Source organism: Ambystoma mexicanum, chromosome 2p, assembly GCF_040938575.1.
Source record: "Ambystoma mexicanum isolate Mex_15411 chromosome 2p, UKY_AmexF1_1, whole genome shotgun sequence".
In the NCBI taxonomy this organism is placed as follows: Eukaryota; Metazoa; Chordata; class Amphibia; order Caudata; family Ambystomatidae; genus Ambystoma; species Ambystoma mexicanum.
In genome coordinates, this window is record NC_090923.1 from 421,088,237 (window position 1) to 421,112,449 (window position 24,213).

General features: G+C 45.9%; 1 protein-coding gene across 1 annotated transcript in view; it reads left to right on the forward strand.

The window, feature by feature from the left end:
* The window catches only part of SLC25A26 (solute carrier family 25 member 26), a 1,812,191-nt gene that overhangs the window by 38,867 nt on the left and 1,749,111 nt on the right, over positions 1-24,213 (forward strand). The window lies entirely within an intron of this gene.

Sequence of the window (24,213 nt, forward strand, 5' to 3'; positions counted from 1 at the left end):
GGAAACCTAGTATCATAGAGATGCTGCAATTTACAATCTAGGGATAAACCTCCCCTTTGTTCCTACACAGAAAATCTATTTTTCATAGAAAGCATATCTACAATATCACCAACTTGCTAATAATACATATTCACATCACATATTTAATAAAGCACGTATCCGTCCGAGTCCCATCTTCTTGAGAGTTTCGGTTCAAAACTGACAGTTTTTTGCGCTTTTGGTTGGTTACCCAGTGTCAGATCTGTACACATTTGTCCACATACATGCGCATGACATCTGGGCATAATCCTGTAAATGTTCATATTCCTAGCATTATCACAATTGCTACAATATCAACATTTTGATAGTCCGGTCGGTTTCAAATTGTGAGCAGCATTTTCATATTAACAACCTATGAAATACATATTTTTTCCAAATTGTTCACAGTTTTCTATGAGTCTTTTTCCAAAAAGATATTTCCTTGAAGTTTCAGATACACATATCAGTCTAACTCCGCCTCGAAGGTTTGGCTGGGCCAGAGCAACCCGAGCCTCTCTTCCTTGGGAAGTTGGTTTCTGTTGACGCCCCAATTTGTATTTCCTTTCAGTCAAGGTAGCCTTTTGTCCCTACTCAGAGCAACAGGCCAAAATCTCCTCCCACTTCCCTTAACAACTCAATGCCAGTTCCTGAGCAGAGAGCAGGAGGAAGATTCCTTTGTTTGGGAAGAAGCTGTGGAATGTCTTTGAAGTCCAGTGTGGCTGACATTAGTTCGCTTTAAAACACTGTTTAAAAATGGGCTTTTCTAAAAATACAATTTACATTTTCTACAAATATGCACACACATGTCTTCATTCCAGTCTTTTTAAAACATAGAAATTGAATTGTAGCAACCCATATTGCTTTTGATTGCTTTCTTTTCCACAATTTGATTTTAAGACACAAGTTTTAAACTGACAGTATAGGCAAATGACAGCTTGGATACAGGCAAGCGGCGGTACTGCACCCATATCTGACATATTTTTCCAAGGCAAGCACCTTTTGAATGTGGATTATTTTATGATGAAAGGTGTTTCTCCTGACATTGTGCTTATGGGGATTCCTTAAATAAGGTGATGGTGAACACCCCACAAGGATGTTGGATCGTCTCTGCTGTTTGGGAGCCATGATTTTGCACTTTCAACAGCCAAGGAAAAATGGATTTTAAAACACTTCTGGGTTTTCCTTGGAATGTAGCACTGCCTTTTCATGCAGTTTTATTTTACTCTGTGGGCAGCCCAATGATATGTTTTGGCAGTGTGGTCTCCTGTTTTACCACTGACATAGGCAAAATGGATTGGCGGCCTATTTTTCAGGTTTCCCTGCGCACTTCTCACAGATTTTTAGCGCACATAAGGCTTTTTGGCAGCCATACTGTTGTTTTTGATGAAAGTGGCACACAGTGATGTTGCAGGGCAGAGCCAGTGGATCAGAACATCCCACAAGCCCCCCTTGCGATTTGGCGTTGAACGTCCATCAATGGGAAGTCACAAGACTGGGATGGTCAATTTCTTTTCTTTTGGTTCCAAAAATGGCAAAGTTCATAATCTTCTCCTCCATCAGGGGTGGATCGACCAGTTCTCCTCGCCCAGTCGTGATGTGAGTATGGAGCGATACTCCGGGCCCCTTGGATCTTTCCTCCCGGTCCCTTGGTGGTCCTCCTTGGTTTTAGTCTCCATGGTTTCCACTTAACTAGGATGACAAAGCAAAAACATATTTGTAGACATTTCCCCACCACTATTAATGTAGTGGGACGGACACCTACATTTTGACAAATCAGGACACATTTTTGATTGTAATTTATGGACTATATATGGAATATTTTATAGTTGGAATTCTAGGGAGCTGGAGTGACCCCATCTGGGGTTCCCGAAGACTTCTCCAGTTGCTGCAGAGTGTGCCTAGGATGGCAACACTTTAGTTGGTTAATATGGACCCACTTATCTTCCCCCTCTGCCAAACTGCCTTTGGGGATGTGGATTTTGTAGGCGACTGGTGAGATTTTGTCTACAATTTCAAAAGGTCCCCTCCGGCTAGGCAAAAAATGTGCGCTGTTTGGCCTGGTTCCTTTGGAAATTGTTTAAGTAGACCCGGTCTCCTACATTGTATTCTTTTCTGGTAGTCTTTAAGTCATAGTGGGTCTTCATGCTGTTTGCAGATCTCTCTAGATTTCGCTGAGCATAGGCAAAAGCATGCTGAAGATGTTTTCTTAGATTTTCAACATACTCATGAGTTGCGGAGGCATTGATCAATGTCTGCTCTTGGGTTCTGTAGAGCAGATGCTGGGGAAGCACCATCCTGCGTCCAGTCATAAGCTCAAAGGGTGACATTTTAGTTGCAGATGAAGGGGTAGATCTGATGGCCATTAGGACAAGAGGTAATTGAATATCCCAACTTGCCCCAGAATCTGCCACAAACTTTTTTAATATGCTCACAATTGTCTTGTTGTATATCTCCACCGCACCACTAGAGGCTGGTCGGTAAGCAATATGTAGATTCCTTTTGACCCCCAAGTATCTCCCACATCTTTGTCATTACTTCGCTGGTGAAGTGGCTACCTCTGTCTGACTCGATCCTTTGGGGTAGTCCAAAACGCGAAAGAATGTGGTTGATCACCACGGCAGCTGCTGTTTCTGCCTTGCAGTTTTGGGTCGGGAGACATTCCACCCATTTAGTAAACAAGCATGTCACAGTCAACATGTACTTGTTCCCCCTAGAGGAGCGAATCATGGGCCCGATATAGTCGACTTGTAAATCTGACCAAGGCAGTGTCGTCTTCCCACTTTTGGAGAGGCGCACGGTGTGTGAGGGATGTTGTCTGAAATTGTGCATACACAAGACACCCCTTCAAATATTGGTTGAGGTCCTGCCCCATGTGTGGCCAGTATGCAACCTCTCAAGATTTCAAGTGTTGTATGAAACCCCCTGTGACCGGCTGTGGCCGCATCATGGTCGTGACTTGACATCAGGCTTCGGAATGAGGTAGGGACCACCCACTGATCATGGCCAGCTAGGGATTTCCTCACCAACAAACTGTATTGGATTCGGAACACTTTTGGACATTTCATCAACACTCTGAGGTCCTCTTTCCCAGTGTAATCGGTATCCGTCAGGGGAAAGTTCTCAGGGTCCTCAATGTGCTGATAAAACTTGCCAATTATTGGATCCCCCTTCTGAGCTGTATCAATCAACATCTGTGGTCTCCTTACTCCATTGTGCAGTTGAGAGTTCATTGTGAGCATTTGTCTGGGACCTAGTGATAACAGTGACCTGGAGTTCCCCCAACAGGGACTCGATCTCTATTAGATCCCCTTGGATGGCTCCGGTTTTGGCCAGCTGATCAGCTAGGTAATTTCCAGTTTTGTCTGGTCCCTCTACTTTGGAATGACCCTTTTTTCAGTAGATGGTCATCCCATTCGAGGTGACCAGATCATCAATGTTTTGGATTAATTTCCCATGTTTCAATGGTTTGTTATTAACACATAACATGCCTCTGGTTTTCCAGTTAACCAGGTGCTCCACGAACCCGTTCCGTACATAATCCGAATCTGTGATTATGACCAGTTTGTGGAGTTGATGTTGGACAGCAGTGAGGATGGCTTGATGCACAGCCATCATTCTGCCACTTGACTACTTCGGGGACCAATCTTGTACCCAGCAGAGGGTTCTGGGGTCTCATTCACCCATGCATTCCCTACGCCGGCCACAAGTTATTTTTCCCCGTTGTTGTCAACATGGTAAGAGCATCCACCCACATAGACAGTGGGCATATCCTCACACTTTTGTGGGGGGAATAAAGGTATGCCTCCATGTTGTCCTTGATTTTTAGACTTTCGTCCTCAAGACAGTTTTCTCTGGCACAATCATGCAAGTCAGCCAGACCTTGCGCGAGGGGACTCTTCTTGTTTTGGCCATATCTGACCTCCACAGGAAAGCCTTGCATTGACAGAATCCAGGAAGTAATTCGGGAATTACTCACATTTCTGGCCCGGATTCTGTCACTTTAGAGATATTGCAGAGGCTGGAGTGGAATCTCCACTATGATGTGTTCCCCCTGGATAAACGGGTGGTAATTCTTCAATGCCCACACCGTTGCCAGGAGTGCCTTCTCACAATCGTTGAATTTTTCCTCTACAGAGGATAACGTCTTGCTCGCATAGGAGATTACTTTATTGACCTTGCCGTGCTTTTGGTATAATACTGCAGTCAAGCATGTATTTGAGAACCCTGTCTCCAAGAAGAACTACTTGTTTTTGACAGGGTAAGCTAGGCAAGGCGCTTAGGAGAGGCTTCTTTTGAGTTGTCTTACTGCCTCGCCTTGTTCTGGACCCCACTCCCAGTTGACCCCCCCCTTCAAAAGATGGATCAGGGGTCTTGTGATCTCTGCGTAGTCCTCAATGAACTTTCTACTGTAATTAGTCAGTCCAAGGAGGCTCCTTAGTTCCCGCAGAGTTGTGGGGTTTTCAATTTCTGGAGTGCTTCCACTTTCTTTTCCTGGGGACAGAGACCCTGAGGAGTAATCTCATGCCCCAAGAAATTGACACAGGTTCTACACCACTGTGCCTTTTGTAAGGAAAGTTTTGCTCTGGCGGCCCTCAACTGTGTCAGAACATAACCCATCTCCGGTCTGTGTTCCTCCACAGTTGAGCTTTTGATGAGAACATCATCTACATAGGCCAGGTGTCACCCAGGTCGGGCATGGCCTTATGTAGAAAAATGTTGAATTCATTTCCGGAGATGATGTATCCGAAGGGAGTCCGGGTCCATGCGTACTGCTGCCCCCCAAAGGTGAAGGCCAGCTTGTATTGGTCCTCCCTACTGACAGGTACAGCCCAGTAACCATTGGTCAGGTCTATTGCAGTGAATACCTGTGACCCGTGGATCTGGGCCAGCCGTTGGTCAATGTAGGGAAGAGGCCATCGGGAGGTATGGACCCGTTTGTTGATCTCCCTAAGGTCGGCGCAGAGTCTCCACTGGCCGTTTGGCTTCAATATCCCCAGCACCGCATTATTGAAGGTGCTGTAGACTGGACGGATTATCCCACGGGACTCAAGGTTCTTAATTATTTCAGTAAGGGACTCCATTGATGCGAGAGGCAAGCAATATTGCTTCACAAACCACAGGAGTCATGCCAGGGTCTGCGGGAATTGTTGTCGTGTGGATGTCGGTGCGACCACAGTCATATGAGTCCACCGCAAAGAGATCTTGAAAATCCAAGAACACTTGTTTCAATCTTTGCCTTTGCTCCAGAGTCCCACAGGCATCAGCTAGGTTGACTCTCTCTTCAACCATCTGCCTGAAGCCTGGAAAGACTTCTGGTTTTGCTATCTCAGCGGCCTCCTCCAGCTGGGTGGAGAAGTCCCTGGTCAAAGTGCTGATTTAGACCGGTGGCTTCAGGTGGGAATGGCAGCCCTCATGGACCTGGAAAATCACCTCATCTCTCCTGAAGTCACAGGTAACATCTTCCTTACCATAAGGGCAGGAAGTGTACACCAGGAAGTGCCCCCCTAACCCCATGCCGGGTAAAGATCCTGTCTGGTGTTGTGTTGTCATCACTATCAAAACAGTCCTTGGGGATTGGTCCCAACAGTTCATTACCTAAATCTATGGAAAAATGTTGGTCATCAACCGCCATTCCAATAATGGTGCCTTCGGCTAGAGTGATACTCTTTAAGTCGCTGTTATCCACCTCTATTGGAATGGTGTCATGTTCTATATTGACTAGTGGTGTTGGGTTTATCCCCAACCCTTGCTGTTGGAGAGAAGCATTTAGATGAATATAGGCATCAGGGTTTTTCAATTTCTGTCCCCTTTTAACTTTCACTTCCAGGGAGAATTGTCGGGTCCTTTGTGTGATGGTGACTTCCTCTCCAATCAGAATTTCAACTGCATAAGGCAGCAATTGAGCTGACCTAAATACTTTCTCTGGGTCATCAAAGCCCATGGGATTATCTGCTAATCGGGACCAAGCTTTGAAGTTTATTAGGTCCAAACTAATGGCAAAGCGATTGAGAATGTCACTGCCTAAGTAAAAGGCGGCAGTGACGTCTCGCATGACCCAACAATTATGGACTATGCTCTTGTTGCCTATGGAGATTTTGAGCATACACCTGCTTGGCAGGAGATGTTTGGAATTGGGTGCTTCCAGGTCCATTTCCCATTTATCTATCAGTTTGAATATGGGAATAGCTCGATCTTTTGGGAGTTGGCGGAACATGGCTTCGCTGATGAAGCTCTTAACGTTGTTCACACACACTCGGGCGAGAATAGTGTCCTTCCCTTCATTTAACTGAACAGGGATGAACAACAGCTCCCCAATTTGCTGAATATCAGCCAGGCTTTGAGCTGATTTCTCATCTTTCTGGACTATAGGACTGGGAGTGTCTGATTGTGGATTGGTAAAGAATTTCAGAGTTTTTCTTTCCAGTGTGGAATACCACCTTTAACTGGAAGGAAGGTTGATTTTCAGAGATAGAGAGGACCCCCAATCACCAGTCTGTTGTCCTACTGCTATTACTGTCACGTCTGGAATTTGGTTGTTCTGGAAGTGAAATTCAACTTGGTCAGATTTTTGTTCAACCATGTGGCAGGTGCCATTTAAACTAACATGGTTGACACTCTGTTTTAATTTTATTGGTCGGCTAGTCTGGGTCCAGAGGACCTTGTTTACACAATCTATTAGGGGTGACAACCTTTGCAGGTCATTCCCTAGTAAACAAGGGATGCCTCCTGGAGTTACAACTATGACCGGGTGCTTCACCTTGTGTCGCCCAATTTTAATATCCAAATCCGCCGTCCCCTCGACGGGAATTTCCTTCCCGTCAAAGTTCTGAAGTTGTCCAGGAAGAAGGGTGAGAGGAATTTGGTAATTCTCTCCCCTTCCCGAATTCAGTTTATCAAAGGCCTTTTTGGACAGGAGGGTAGCTTGGGATCCAGTGTCCACCAGTGCCAAAATTGTACCCTGCCCCTGTATTTGGACCGGGGCATAGAATCTTCCCTCCTTCACCGCAAGGGGGCACAGATAATGTACATTTTTGGACAACTGGTGGGTTAGTTTTCTAGTTTTGGACACTGATGGAGAAGAGATTTGGGCAGAATTCGGTTTGGAGTCTAGGGAATCCGTTAAGAAAAGGTGACAACTAGATATGGGAGAAGTTTTGGGTTCCCCTGGTCCCGGTTCAGGGCTGCCCCACCCCCTCCCCTTTTTTGGAGTCAGTCACCAGGATGGGTTTGAACCAGGGGATTTGCATGTTGTTTCTGGGGGTGGATGATGGGCGGCGCCATCTCAGTCCCCACATCTCCCCAGTCTGGATTTGAATCCTTTGGGACCCATTTTTCTTTGGGAGGAGTTCCCCCATCTCTGAATGAGAAGATCCTTTTCCCAGGATCCTCTGAGGATCCCTCTCCTTCAAATTGGAAGATTTGTACCTCCTCCTCAAATTGGGTCTGTTTGGGTTCTTTGTTTCTCCTACTCCCCCCCCACCCCACCTCCCTCTGTTCCTTGGGTGGCAGACTTTCAGGGGCAGGAGATTGTGGTTCTGGTTCCTGGGTTTCCAGGGGCTTTTTACAAGTGGGGGAGGTAGCTTCCTCCAAGGCTTTACACCCCCCTTCCCCTTGTGCCTCCTCCCTGGGAACCGGTGGCTTGTCAGGGTTCTGCCCCCGTCATTGCTCTGGAACACAAGGTCCGGAGTTTGGGCCATTCTGCTCCGGCATGCTCATCTGAGGGTTCTGTTGAGCCCTCAGCATGCGACCCAGATCCTGTGCCATGTTTTGGAGCTGGCGCTTTAGCTGTGACACCCGCTCAGGCTGATACAGGGTTCTATTGTCTCCCCTGGGCTAATCCCGGGAAGGGTATGGTAGCTATCTGGAAAATTTGGGTACCCGTCCACCCTTGGCATCCCCTCTCCCGGATTGGGTTATCTGGGCTGAGGGAAGTGGGGAAATAAGGATGGATTGTTCTGGGGTTGAAAGTTTTGTGGGTACCTGGGGAAAAGTTCTGTCCAGGATTTGGGGAATTTCTGACCTCTTGGGGGAAGTGAGGACAGAAGTTCCCTGGGTTAGCTGCTGTTTGGTTGGATTCCCCCGTTGGGCTGGAGGAGTCCACACATAACCCAGGATGGGCCTGTTCCCCTTGTAGCGGGGACTTACATAGTGATCCCATTTGTGGGACTACCTCCTTGGCTCCCTGTCTGTGACTGGCCCGAGGGCCTTCTGGGCTTGGGATTATTCTGCCGTACAGGCGGGTTTTTAGGCCCCCCATCTCCAAATCTAAAATGGGGGCAACCTACACCTCTGCCACCTTAGCAGCAGCAGGGGTGTTGGTTTGGTTTGGGGCTTTTTTGAGTATTTTGGTTTTCTATGGGCTTTTGCACCTCATAAATTCATGTTGCCTGTTCAATGACCCAGTCTAGTGATCTTTTCTCATGAAAATCTCTCACTAGCTGGGTCATGTACTTTGGTAGAGCGTGGAAAAAAGTATCCACGAATTCTTTGCTGTCTCTGCGCACCCTTCTGGTGGTCTGCGCAAAGACACGCTTTAATTCCTGCACAAATTCTTGTGGGGCCTGATCCTCCCCACATTGTAAGTTGTAGGCTGCCTTGCGAGCCTCCTGAGGATTTCTGTGAACAGAAAAATGCTTCAAGATGGCCACTCTATAGGTGGACCATCTAGAATGATTTTGGTCCTCCAGCCCTGCAAAGAAGCTGGAGTATTCTGGTGAAAAGGGCCATTTCACATATTGAATACAGCTTTGGCTGTCCTTCAAATGGAAAGTTTCCATCATCTGCTCAAAGAGCTCCAAGTGCTCCCAAACAGAATACTTGGCGTTCTTATGATAAGGCGTGATGACGCTCCTTATCGCTTTGATCTGTTTTAAGGGGTCCTCAAGCAAGGCCCTTTTCGCCTGATTGGCCTTCTTGGTTCGGGTAACCCTGGTCCACTCCTGACTCTGAGGCACTGCTCCCAGAGGTGCCTGTCTGGTCTTCTAGGTTTTCCCGGATTCTGCGAGCATAGGAATGGCTGGCAGAATGTGGGGACCTAGTCTCCTGTGTCCTGGGGCGCTCTGAGGAGTCTTCTGATTCCTCCTTGCTCCAAGGATTTGATGGGTACCCCTCACCCCACTGTCCTAGCTGGGCAGAGGTTTTCAGGATGCCCTTAGTGGGCCGACTCTCATGGAGTTCCCCACTAAATTTCACAGTACTTGGGTACCCATACCCAGATGCCCGCCCATCCATTCCTGGGAGGTGCTGGTCTATGAGCCCCATATTTCTGATTGGATTGAATTCTGCCATCCCCTTGGCTCATGTGCGCCAGTGGACATGGGGGTGGCAGAGTCAGGGATTGGAAGAGGTGAAGGCCTCTGGTACTAGGGTTCCTGAGGTTATGCTCGGGTGTTTCCCTTTCCCAGCGAACCTTATCTCTTTCAGCCCCTGCTGCCTGTTGCCATGCAATAACCTGAGCTTTCTGTTCCTCTATCAAGGCCTTGCTGGTTTCCATCAATCGCTCTTGCATAGCTACCTGTCTGTGGAGCCTGTCATTGTTCTCATAGAGAGCCTCATTTTCTCTCTGTGCTTCCTGGGTTGTTTTTGAGTACTGGGCCAGTCTTTGCTGCATTAGAGTTACCTCCTGAGTCCTGTCCATAATGGCCTGGTCTTTTCTTGCTAGAGCCTCCTCCACCCTCCTGGTGTGCTCTAACAATCTTTCATGCTATTTTTGGAGGTCACCCAGTCCCTGAAGGGCCAGGTGATTTTCTTCTACTTTCTTTTTTAAATGACAGAATTCCTGGCCTAAGGCGTCCCTCTCCTGAGCAAGAGCCTGCCTCTGTGCCGCCAGGTCATTCCTCTGTCTTTGAAGTGCACCAGCTTTCTGGCGCTCTTCATCAAATTCTGCCTGGGGTATCCAGGTCTTTCAGGATTAATTTATTGCTCTCTTCTTTCTCTCTGTCTAGTTGGCTTTGCAGGGTGGCTACCTGCTCTGTGCATGCCCTGTTGAAATGTATCTGTTGCTCCAGCTTTTTCTGGCCCTGCAGTAGGGAGTCCAAACTTTCTTGGTACTCCTTCTGCAAGGCCAGAATTCTGGTAACCCGTTATGCCTTTTCCTGCTTCAGGATACCCATGCCCTCTTTTATTTTGATTATGTACTGCCTACTTTTATTTTCGGACTCCTGGCTCCTCTGTAGTCTCTGCTCAGCAGAGTCCAGATCAGTTTGGGCCTTTCCTAATGCCTGCAGTTGCCTACTTGTCAGATATTGGCCTTCAGCCTATTTATCCTGTGTGGTTCCAATATATAGGTATAGATATGCCGCTATTTTGGCAATCTTGTTTTGCTCCTCCTTTGCCTTAGGGGCCATATATAGTTCAATCATGGCAATATGTAATGGACCCTGATCTTGCCATGTATCTAGTCCTTTTGCAGTGATCTGTTCTGTGATTGCCTGCAACCACACATTCTGATCCTGCTCTGTCCATTCACCTCTCACAAATAACTTATGCAATAGGTGTTCTCTAGCCATATTTATATCTACCAATGTCGCCATTCTGGAAATATTAATTTCCTTCCTGACTTACAGAAATTTTATTTTATTTTTACAAAACAGACCAATTCTTTAGAGGGTTCCTATTGAGGGGTGCGTTTACAGTGTAACACAGCATGGTAGCCCAACAGGATTTATGTACCCTGTCAGCTAGCACACTGTATTAAGCTGTCATAAGTGGTATATCTAATTCCGAAATCCCACGCACGAGCCCCCAATCTGTAAGTGGTTTCAACCTAGCACTCCACCCAAGTCAATGCCTAGCGTGTGATGCCCAGCTGGAACCCTTAATTATATATTTTTATGTCTAAAGTTCTTTTATTTTTGAATGATGTACCCTTATATCACGCCCCTCTCTTTGAATCCCCCCCCCAGGTCTCACTGAACCAAGAAGATTTATTTGATGGATTTGAACATGATATATATATCACAAGTTTATGAATTTGAACAATATCTAGATGTCACACTATTAATATTTATGCAATGATCAGCGTTGGCTGATATTACAATTAACAATCTCTTTAATCAATAGGAGTATGGATGAGAAGAATAATGTAGCATAGAATAAAACTTTGTGTGGGTTCAGTCACATGCAATGATAGGAAATTAATGCAGCACAGAAATGATACTTTTGGGTGTTCAATCAAATGCAATGTAATCACTCTTTCCCCCTGATACTACTCAATCCCCCCTAATATGCAATATAGAGATGGAAGGAGAGAAAACAGTTTTCAGGAATAAACACTCTACAAATGCAGTTTCAATCCCAATTCCCCCCAGCAAGCTTAGAGAGAAATGGGAATTTAAAACTAGTGGGAGTCGCTTGGGATAGTTCCAGGTAGACACTAGCAATGCTGGTTGGATAACTAGCAGATAGGAAACTGAATTCAGAGGTTGAATGCAAGAAATAGCTATTTTACATGTGTTGAAATTGAGCCAATTGCAGATTTGCTTCAAACTTTTCAGCACGCGAGAAACGCGATTACAGAAACACTATATGGAGTTGGAATGCGGTTTTAGGTTTGTTTGAAAGCTGAGGATGTTGGCTTCGATTTGACATTTGGATTTCGTTTCTAGCTGTACGGTTCAGAAGTTATGAAGGTTTTAGTAGGTTGTTTTTTTTTTTTTCTTTTTTTTTTCTTCAGAAAGAGTCCAGGTTCTCAAATGAAAGATGCGCTTTTGAATATTACAAACAATAATTTTCTTGGCACTAAGGGAGGCTATGAAGATGCAAGATACCCAACGGTACAACCACCAGAACAAGGCGCCTCTGCTCTGCCTTTTGTCAGCCGAGACATTTGTCTTTCTTCAGCAAAATATATTAGCGCAAAGATATTATCACTACAATTAACAAAGGACTATATGGATGAGGGAAAGATTCAGAACAGACAAAAGAGATTCTACAATGCAGTCTGGATATGTTGGAATGGGTTGGATGGGATTACTTAAGGATAAGAGATTGCTATGGACAATTCTATGCTAGATACCCACAACTCTGGTTTTGGAATAGGCCCGTCAGGATCTGGTCAAATGTTTTGGACTGGAATTTGGCTAGCCCACCAGACAGGATTCAGGCACCCGGTTCTGCACTCAGCACGGCACTCTGGTCACTGCACGGCACTCTGGACTGGATCTGATGGGTTGGTTCTGGAGTTTACAGCTATCTGGTTTCAGCTCTGCTCTACTGGTTTGGATCTCCGGGGTCTGGCAAGAGTTCTTGGCAAGAAGCAGAAAACAGCACAGCCAGGCTGTTCAATTTTGGTGTGCCCCTTGGAAGTCTGGGGTTAAAATTAGGTTGCAAGATTGTAAAGCCCAAGCTGAGAAGGGTTCAGCTTTGGAATTGGGGCTTCTGTTTTGAGTTCTGGAGTCTTGGGTCTGGGTTCTCCCGCAGGGCGCTTCGCCAGTAAATCAGTTGATGGGTGAATGTGTGTGTGTTTTTCTAGGTCCTAAACAGTCCCTATTTATCTATTTCCCAAAGGGGTGGATAGGCTGATTATACTAAGCCCACCCTCTAGGAATCCGATTGGCAGAGTATTCCCCCTCTCCTGATTTGAGAAGGAAACCTAGTGTCATAGTGATGCTGCAATTTACAATCCAGGGAAAAACCTCTCCATTGTTCCTACACAGAAAATCATTTTTTCATAGAAAGCTTATCTACAATATCACCAACTTGCTAATAATGGATATTCACATCACATATTTAATAAAGCACATATCCGTCTGAGTCCCATCTTCTTGAGCGTTTCGGTTCAAAACGGACAGTTTTTCGCGCTTTTGGTTGGTTACCAAGTGTCAGATCGATACACATTTTTCCACATACATGCACATGACATCTGGGCATAATCCTGTAAATTTTCATATTCCTAGCATTATCACAATTGCTACAATATCAACATTTTGATAGTCCGGTCTCTGAAACTACTCTGAACCGTGTGTGATATTCAAATTGTGAGCAGCATTTTCATATTAACAACCTATAAAATACAGATTTTTCCAAATTGTTCAGTTTTCTGTGTCTTTTTCCAAAAAGATATTTCCTTGAAGTTTCAGATACACATCAGTCTAGCTCCGCCTCCAAGGTTTGGCTGGGCCAGAGCAACCTGAGCCTCTCTTCCTTGGCCAGTTGGTTTCTGTTGATGCCCAAATTTGTGTTTCCTTTCAGTCAAGGGAGCCTTTTGTCCCTACTCAGATCAACAGGCCAAAATCTCCTCCCACTTCCCTTAACAAGTCAATGCCAGTTCCCGAGCAGAGAGCAGGAGGAAGATTCCTTTGTTTGGGAAGAAGCAGTGGAATGTCTTTGTCCAGTGTGGCTGACATTAGTTCACTTTAAAACACTGTTTAAAAATGGGCTTTTCTAAAATACAATTTACATTTTCTACAAATATACACACAAATCTCTTCATTCCAGTCTTTATAAAACATAGAAATTGAATTGTAGCAATCCATATTTCTTTTGATGACAAGTGTCTTCTTTTCCACAATTTGATTTTAAGACACAAGTTTTAAACTGACAGTGTAGGCAAATGACAGCTTGGATACAGGCGAGCGGCGGTACTGTGCCCATACCTGACATATTTTTCCATGGCAAGCACCTTTTGAATGTGTTTTTATGTTGAAAGGTGTTTCGCTTGACATTGTGCTTATGGGGATTCCTTAAATAAGGTGATGGTGAACACCCCACAAGGATGTTGTAATTTCTCTGCTGTTTGGGAGCCATGATTTTGCACTTTCAACAGCCAAGGAAAAACAGATTTTAAAACATTTCTGGGTTTTTCTTGAATGTAGCACTGCCTTTTTAAGCAGTTTTATTTTACTCTGTGGGCAGCCCAGTGATATGTTTTGGCAGTGTGGTCTCCTGTTTTACCACTGACATGTGCAAAATGGATTGGCCGCCTATTTTTCAGGTTTTCCTGCACACTTCTCACAGATTTCTAGTGCACATATGGATTTTTGGCCTCCATACTGTTGTTTTTGATGAAAGCAGCACACAGTGATGTTGCAGGGCAGAGCCAGTGGGTCAGAACATACCACAGCACCCAAATGACCGTTGACAAATACTGGAAGTTGGCTTACTTCGTCAATGTGTAGTCACACGAGATACACCCAACAGTTACCAACTGCATTGCTCTCCATTTTGCTTCACCCATCCCGCAGTAATTGTATCATTTTTTTTTATACACATTTTATTTAATTATTTAAACAGCAACAATCAACAAAAAGTCCAACAGTGCATGTTTTGAGTATCCAGCATCAAACACATTTTTATAAAATGGTCACTGTATTCCCTTTGCCCTCCCCCCTTAACTTGAGCTTACTCTCGTTTGCTTCTCACTTCGGTTCCTTCTAGAGATCATCCTCATCTGTATTTCCAGAGGAGTCCTCATCTTCTGGGAGACCTTGGGTGTCTCCAAGCCATTAGAGTTTCGGCCTCTTCCTTCCCTCCCCTGTAAGCCGCCTCATACCATACCACTGTTTAGGCAGCTGCCCATTTCAGGAGATCGTGCCACCACACCTCTATTTTGGGTCTATGGCTCGCTTTCCAACCCATAGCAATTCTACGCTTAGCCAGTATGTAGGCCAGGTCCTTCAGTTTGCTCACATGTCTCAGGTTGCAGGGTGTCACAAAGCCCCCCACCATACATGCCCATATGGATCCGACATCCAACCGTATCCCTTTCTCCGTTAGCCGGTGGGTGACTTTGCCCCAGAATTTTCCAACTTCTGGGCATGCCCAGAACATATGTACCATCCCAGCGTTCACCTCCCCGCATTTGGGACATGCCTGCGTTTCTGTACTATTAAATCTGGCAAACTTTTGAGGGGTATGAGTTATATATATTTGGATCTGCTGCAACCTCGCATTTCTGGACACCTTTTTGTGATATCTCTGTGCCCTTTCCCATAGCCCATCATGCATAGGCGCCCCCACTTCCTCTTCCCAATCCGGTCTCAGCTGGGTCACCTCCTTTCCCACCCTAGACATCAAGAGTTCATAAATTCGGGAGACTTCATGTCCTCCCTCTGAGATGTCATAAAATGTTTCTACAGTTTCATCGGCTTGGTCCGTAAGCACTGATTCAGGCCATGACACACTCACCCTCCGTACCACTTTGGTATAGGTTACATGTTGTCCCAGGTGTAGTACAGTTTCATCTACTAGCTCTTCAAATTCCATTCCTCTTTACACATGTCTCCCAATGTTGCTATATTCACAGGTTCCCAGTGCCTACGAATCATCTTTCTTAGTTGCTCGTCCACAACCCCAATGCCACTAGTGACATCTGCGGGGAATATGGGGTCCGGTTCTCCAGAATCCTGCAAGCTTTACGCCATACCCCCCATCCCAGTTCCAGCAGCCTTAATCGCCCCCTCAATTCAGGTTTGGTCACCCATATCATATCTTTCAGGAAAAACGGGACACATTCCGATCTTAACAGCCTGGACTCCGCTGTAGGGTCTTCTGTCAGCCATTTCGCCACATACTGTAGTTGACTGGCCAAGTGGTAGATCTCGAATTGGGTAGTTTTATACCCCCCTTATCATACGTATTTTGCAATTTCCACAAGGCTATCCTGTTCCTGGTGTTGTGCCAAATAAAGCCTCTGCATAGGCTTTGTAATTTGCCAAAGAATCACCTAGATATCATAAAGGGGATGTGTACAAAGAAATGCAATAGGCTGGGCAATGCAACCATCTTCAACAGCACCACTCTCCCTTCTAGGGGGAGCTTTGCCCAGAATCTCATGCTATTCTCCAAGTTTGTTACTGCCCTCTCCGTGTTATGTGTATGTTCATCCTCCACTTTGTGGTCTATGTCTACACCCAAGTACCTAACAAGTTCTAGTCTTCCAGGGTATCTGCAATGCTGGTAAATTCTCTTGCGGGTTCCCCGTATATCTACCCAGAGGGAACAGGCTCGATTTCATGGGATTAACTGTAATCTCAGAGAGCGACCATTACTTCCAAGATATATTGCAGGTTCTTCTCTGGATACCTCAGATACAACAGTATATCGTTGGCGTACAATGATATGAGGTGTGGTCCCCCTTTGTATAAATTCCCACTGTTTCATATTGTTGTCTCAAATATATCGCATGGAGTTCTAATGCGAGGATGTACAGCATCGGGGACCAGGGGCAACCCTGTCTGGTGCCCCTACTGAGCTGCCATTTATCTGAGATAGTCACCCCCGTCTTAACCCTGGCTATTGGAGCATTGGGGAGCTGTGCATCAGTTTAACCCATTTTAGATACCCGGGCCATATTCCGTATTCCTTCAGGGCTGCCATCAGCCAAGGCCATCTGACTCAGTCAAAGGCCTTCACCGCATCTAACGAGGGAATTGCCACTTCCTGCGTATCCCCCTCTGATTGTTCTATGACGCGGTGGAGCCTTCTAAGATTGTCAGATATGCTTTATGTGAAATCTAGTTCAGGGTTGCCACCCTCAGGGCCTGGGGCGGTGCAATTGGGTTCCAGAGCTCAGCTTCTCTGGGGCTTGAGTGTGTGCTTGGGTCGGGGCACTCCGATTCGCTTCACCCGTGTCTGCAACAAGTCTATGCTCTGGTACTCCTACTGGCAGTTTGCTGATACGATTCGTCTCTGTCCAGCCCCACCAGTATTTTATCAGCGGTCTGCGGCCCGCTTTAAACCGCCGTTGCAGATTACAAGGACCCAGCCCATCCCACGGCCATCAACGCTCCAGTGGCAACTGTCGGGTCCTGAATCTGTATCCAATCAATCTTGGTTGGACTGTTAGCATCACCTCTCTGTGCCACCGTGGATCGCCAAAAGTATCTCCCAGGTCCTTTGTTCTCATGTGGCGGCCAATTTGCTGCGACTGTTTTCAGGAGCTCGATTACTCTCTTTTGGACGTAACTTTGTCCTCGGTTGTCAGAATTTCCTCTGAAGTTGTGCAGTTATTGCATCATCCGTTCATACAGGTTTGCGTCCCATTCAGTATTCTGCACGCATCTCTCAACTGGTGAGCATCTCGGGATTGTGTTCGGATCAGCGGGAGCAACAGAGATTCCAGACTTATCCCATGGCTAGTTAGCCACGCCCCCCCAGTAATACTATAATTAACCATTTTTATGAGTTGTTTTGGATTTTACACACTCCACACAAAAGGCGGGCTCCTTTGTCCACAATCCGTGGCAGATTCAGCGTCTCAACACCATGCCAATGAAGCACACACTGTGCAAGACGCCTGCACGCATAACCAATCAAAAGACAGGTTACCTGTGCAGCAGTGGTTGCCCAGACGAACGCTCCAACACAAACCCGGAGACCCGGCACAGACGAGCATCGGACGAGATCGTGTCCATTAGCAATTTACCTTCCAAACTGTAGATTATTTCCATACCGCAGGACTCTCATTGTACCCTTCTGACCTAAGTTCCACAGATTTAGGCCCTAGCTCACAACCCGGCTATGAGGCCGCTTTAGTGAGATGCATCCATGTGCATCGCTTTGATGCAACACTCCAGCAGTGCTTTAACGCTGATTCAGATCTTTCTCTGCATTCTTTCCCGCTACCATAAAACACAAGAGCGTCCTACCCCGGGCGGCTGGTCACTACGCCAATTGGATAGTAGTACTTCATGCCAGCAATGCAGAAGACTTCGCCCACTGGGAAGGGAGTCTGTCACCCAGACACGCTCGAGCTGACCACAGATTTGCAGAGTCCCTCTCCCCACACTGGGACAGGACATGGACATCTAACCTGAGGGTAAGTGAACCCACAGGACATAGAGGCCTACACTTAAGTATTTCTCTATGGTACCGCACCACCACATGGACTTTTTCAACTAATACACTTATACGTGTTCTCCACAGGGTTGCACGGTTTGAACCCTGAAGAAGGCAGTTCACATCATACTCCACCGCCAAAATGTGATACAATGGGAATTACATACGCAGGAACTACTTGCACTTGCTCAAATCTTTGGATGTGTTCCAGTATCTACGTTGGCAGATGACAGACCCTCCATGCTCACCCCAACAGATAGATGTTACTGTGACAGGGGCGTAGCATACAGACACAAAATAACTCGGGAATCTATTTGATTCACGAAACTACGTTGAACTTTATCTTTAGATACCATTAGGATAATAAAGGAGCAACAATTATCCTTTGCGTCAGATAGCCATTTATGCGCTACATTAAGTCTTGCATAATTTGATTTAATTTCACTTGAATCCTTCTATTCTTCTTTTTCCGCCTTTTCTTTATTCCTATTCATGGCACTTCAACATTAATGTCAGGAATTTAGGGAGGCAGCCTTATTTTGTCTCATTCTCAGACTGAAATAACGTATGGAATTTGTATTTTATTTAGTTTTAATTCACCATTTTCACATGTGTATACTTGTTTGGACTGCCTCATTTTATGTTAGTCTTTCATGATTACATATTGAAAACATGTGATTTACATTATTTCAAGCATTAGTGTTCAATATACAAGCTACAGCATCCAATACCACCAAAAAACTATTAACAATCATCAGCGTTACCTGAATACTCATTACCACAGATCTTCCTTCATTTTCTTTACATGGTATATGGAAATCTCAACACATTAAGTATATGGTTACCAAAAGTACAGGTGAACGGATCATAAATGGTGGCTAACAAAATTAGGAACCCACCCTCAGTTACTACAGATCATACTTAGAATCTGTTTCTGTTCTATTTATTCCAGTGGTAGACTTGCGCTTTGTTGGCAGCAGCAAAACATTGTGCTTTACTGCTAAGGCCTGTTTTTTTTTTTTAAATTTTTTTTTTCTGTGAAATACTTAAACTTGTACTGCATTCATCCACTCAAACGAAACGTCTTTCTAATGAAATCCTGGTATTTTTATCCACTTTAGTTGCTGCTCTCCTGCTTTGCTTCTCAGGCTGGGCCTATTTCGCAAAAATGAAATGATACTGCATCCATGCACACTTGTACATGCCACTTAATGCACAGTGTCACATACTTGTCAGAGGGCTACTAGCCATAGTCAGAACGGTTGACCGGGCGACATGACCCACTTAAGAACGTGGTGCTGTTGCTCGAGTGAGGAACACAGTACAGTCTGCTTTAAACTTGACTTCTGCAGTCCGCTTGTCATTGATGGTAAGCGGGAGAGCAGCTTGCATTCATGTCGCTTTTCTGACTGCAAGATGAAACCGTTCATGGATGCTAGGAGACTGCAATTAAAGCAAAATGCACAGTGATGTTCCCATTATCCCTGCTATGTGCATGTGTCTAATAGGAAATACACTATTATTTTTAGTCAAAATTTTTAAAGGAAGGTTTGTTTCTAGCCCTGTACTTATGCCACTAGGAATGTAGATATTTAGTTCATAAGCATTTTGCACTTGATCAGGCGCTGCACTGTTCTTGTTGTTAGTATTTATGAGACTTTGCTCTCGTAGCTAATTGTACCGCATTTGTCCTTTAATCAGCATTTTGGGACGTGCAGCAAATAGGCTTTCTTTCCCATCACTTTTTCAATGCGCCAGGATCTTATTTAGCATCCTAAAAACACACTTCCATTATCTCTGTTGGGCAGCCCTATAATAATCTTTAAGTCAGCAAACTATTGCTACATTAAGACATGGCATGATTTGTCTGTGGTCTCTCCACAGGAGAATGCAAAATGATCAGAAAAGACCAATGTTGTGGTTTTAAAAAAAAAAAGTCTTCCATTTACATAAGATGAGTAGGCATGGTAGCCCACTCCGGGTGAAGCATTATGATTTCCTTTGTTTGTTTTCACCCTGCTCTTCACGACCTGAATCCGCCAAAGAGGTCCTTGTTTGGAAGATTGGCAAGGCTCCTTAACAGACCTGGATAGGTGTGACCTAAAGTTGCTACTTTTTGTGGAGGTCTGTGGAGGGTCTGTAGATGCAGACCGACTAGATTTTGCCATTCTCAAGTTAGTTTTATTTAAATAATGTGAAAAAATGCTTCACATTCCCTACACTATGGGTTTCCCTACCTAACAAAACTAACTGGGGTACTCCACTGTCAATTCTTATCTACTCTGACCCTAGCACTAATACAAAACAACTCCAGTCCAAGAGAATTACTCCCTACTCCTGGGGGCTGCTTTCTCAGCAGATTTCCATCAATAAACAATTTTTAGATGGCCAAGAACTATCACTTGTTTCAGTTTATTTAATTAATTAGGGGATTCTTCAAATTCTATTGGACTCTCTTCTCTTTACAAAATCCAAAGGAATTTATTTTCCAAGAGCTTCTTTCACTCTGGCTTTATCACATGAACTTGAAAGCCTCTCTTTATCTGACATCTAACTTGTGTCTTTAGTACTACGAGCAATCTTATTCTTCTTAGAATTATTAATCAAACACTTGGCTTTTCACTGGGATGCGTATGATGAGCACAGTAATAACATCAGGTTACTTTGCGTCTCACTGACGAGTATGGTTGACCCAGTGAGGAATCTCACTCTTCTGGCTACTTTGCGTCTTACTGAGATCAGTATGAGTATAGTATTCGTTCTACTTGCTACATTGCGCCAGTCTGCCGCTCTTCCCGTTACTTTTGGGTTGTTGGGACTGCGTCACTGGGTTGGTAGTTCTCTCTTGGACTCTTCCTCATGGGTCAGGACGGGAACTTCAGCTGTCTCTTTCCCTCTCCCTCTCCCTCTTTGTGACACCCTCTGCGGAGTCGCTTTGTGCACTGCTTCGCTGTCTGGGAAATGTTTCCCTGTATTTTCTCCTTGCTCTGGGTGTCTCTTCCCAGAGACCTGCACTCTTTCGCTCGGTTCTCCGGAGCGTTCCTGCTTCCTAGTGCACCTCTGGCACCACTGTGTCCAGGCTTCCTCCCCTCGTAGTAGGCTATGCCTTCTTCTTCCTCTCTCTCGCTTCGCTGTTTGGGAACCGCCCCACCCCCCCCCCCCAGTTTTCTCTCCTGTTCGCTCGCCAGGTCTTGGGTGTCTCTTCTGTGAGACTTGCACTTGTTTGCTCGGCTCTCTAGGTATTTGCTGCTTCCTGGTGCAATTATAGACAAGCTTCCTCCCTTCTTAGGAAGCCTTGCCTTCATCTCCTCCTTTCTCTCTTTGCTGCAACAGTAACTTTGAACCTCCTCGGTTTCACCTCTTACTGGCGTCTCCACCTCCAATACTTATGACGCTACGTTGGGGCTTCCCCTGCATAACGTTACCGTCCGTTGTAACAAAGTGGTATTGTTCATCAACACACCTGAGCCAGCAGGTAAGTTACTATGGGTTTATTAGTTAAGTAGTACAACAGAAACACCAGCACGTCCTTGCCAGCCAGCTCTCCTTGGAACACATATTCAGATCACAACACTCCAACCACAGTGATATCACTGCATTCCACACTAACATCACCACACCAGAGGAGGTAAATGGATGGAGGGGAGACCGACATTATAACAGTTCTCCAGTGCACCTACATCCTTCCACCCTGGTCTGCATCCCAGGGCACCAGGGCTGCCAGCCCCAGACACTAAACCAGCTCAAGAGCAACAACAAGCACAGCTAACAACTTCAGTCCCGAAACTCTCTAAACACAGAGAACACATTACCTCTAACCTTAACCAAACCTGATAAGTACTCCGTAACTCTAGTCCCTGTGAAATACGGTACCTACACACACACCAAAAGGATCCTATAGATCCCCAAATACAGTACACCCTAGGCTCCACACCATAACTCCACGGGTCCCCTAGTCCCTGCCAATATAGTAGTGCTCTACACACCACAGGACCCCTAGTCCCTGCCACACAGTACACCTCTACACCTCCGGGCTCCCTAGTCCCTGCCAAATACAGCACACCTCAACACACCTCGGGACCCCTAGTCCCTGCCACACAGTACACCTCTACGCACCCGCGGGAGCCCGAGTCCCTGCCAAATATAGCACACCTCAACACACCTCGGAACCCTTAGTCCCTGCCAAAGACCAACCAAATGGCACACCACCTCCTCACTGTGGGACCCCCAGCACCAGCCAGGCTACCACGGTGGTCACACCACCATTTCCACCATGCAGGCACACTACCACCATCACGTAGGACCCCAGCACCAAGCTAGGTGCTACCACAATGGTCACACCGCCTTAATGTGGGACCCCCAGCACCAACAAGGCTACCACAGTTGTTACCCCATAAACATTGTATAGAACTAACTTTTTAATGTCGCTAGACGTTATTTGTACCCAAGACACAAAATGAGCAGCAATACAGCATTTCTGTGTACCACTGAAGTCGGACATTAGTGAGGTCAATGTCTGTGAAATGTAAAGGTTAGAGTGGACACACAAATATGATAAAAAAAGCTCGGAAAACAGTTTTCAGTGCAAGATTCTGTGCAACTGAGTGCAGTTGGTGTTGCACAGGGCATTGTCCCATATATTGTATGTTTGACCCATCATTTGCAGTGTAAGAAGTTCAGAAGTTTCGTAATTCCAAAGTTTGCTATGTTAAAGGAAAGTCATAGCCTGAGACGAAGTACGTAGTATGCAGTTGCAGCATTTAGAATAATTGTAAATTTCAAGTGAGCGAGGTTGCACTTGCCTGTCATTGATATCACCTGTTTTCAATCTACTATTATAAACTACTTTTGGGTGAGGGCAGGATACTTTTTTGTGTTTTTGTTTTTAAGGGAACCATTTGCGCAATTATTCTTCCCTCAAAAAGAAATTGCACATATTTCTGCAATTGGAAAGAACTATTTCCAGGACCTGGATATGAGCCATGAGGTGCAGGGGTGTGGAGGTGTGGCACTCCAGTGGAGACTTGTCCTGGGGCACTGCCTCCAAGGACAGGGTAAAGGTGCAGCTGGCCGACATGAAATATTGGACGCTACTTGCAGATTATGCTTGCGTTCCCAGCCTCTTAAGTAGCAACTTAGGTGTTTTGTCTCCTGTTTTAAAAATTGCATTGGATAGTACTTCAATCTGACTGTCGTCTTTTCCAATTTTTCATCTTGGGTCGCCCCTCTGTCTCGTCTGCTTGCACCCTGCACTAGTGTTCTCCCCTTCCCTCCCCCTTCCTCTTCTCTCCTCTGACCACCGACTTTATGGTGCGCTCTGTCCCTCCTATTTTTTCTAACTGCTTCTCTATCGACTATCCTTCTCTCCTCACTAAATCTGGTAGAAAGAAGTTTAAAAAGGACATCCTGGTCTCCAATCCAGGCCTCTTTATCGCTGACACCATTGCCTCCTCCAGGCAAACCTTCACCGACATCCTCTTTGTCGTTCCCTCACCAGACCTATGGACCCTACACATGGTCTCTGTGCTCTCTCCTTTCTCTTCTTCTCCCATTAATGATGGCACCCGGTGGGAGGCCTGAAGGTTGGCCTGAGGGCCTTGGACCAAGACAGTGCCGTTCACAGAAATATTAATGATGATCTTGGAGGAGTGGGATCTTGGACGAGTGGAAGGAGGACAGGAGGGCCTCCTCCTGGCCTCCTTCCACTCCTCCAAGATAATCATTAATATTAATGTGAATGGCAACGTCTTGGTCCAGGGCCCTCAGGCCAACCTTTTCCTCTTTGAGAGACGCTTCCCGCGCCTCTTCAATTTCCTTTATCCTGCTGCGCCTTCTCTTCCCTCCCAGGGCTTCCTTGCATTCCCCTGCTGTCTCCTCCTCGGCTACCTTACTCTCTCCTCCTTCCATTTCTGCCCCCCCCCTCTGGCTTCTTCTACACCTCCGCAGGGCGTACATCTGATTTGTATCCCTCCCCGGAAGCCTTTCAAGGACGGCAACCTTCTCCATATTGCCACTCTTAACTGTAGCTCAGCTGTCAAAGACTCCTCTGACATCTGCCGCCTTCTGGAGGAACTTGATCTCTATGTCCTCAGTCTCACCGAGACATGGTTCGCGGCCAGCTCTGTCACAAGCTTTGACACTCTCCTCCCTGATGGCTACAAGATCCTCTCTGTGCCCAGGTCCAACCGCTCCGGAGGGGGTGTAGCCCTGATCTTCCCTGAGTGGATCCCTGCCTCTGTTATTCCTGCGCAGGCCTACTCCTCTTTCGAATGCCTTGTCCTTTCTCTTTCTCTTTCTCTTTCTCTTTCTCTTTCTTTCTCTCTATTCTCCTCTCTCTCTCTTTCTCTCTTCCTCTCTCTTCTCCTCTCTCTCTTCCCCTCTCTCTTTCTCTCTGCCCCTCTCTCTCTGCCCCTCTCT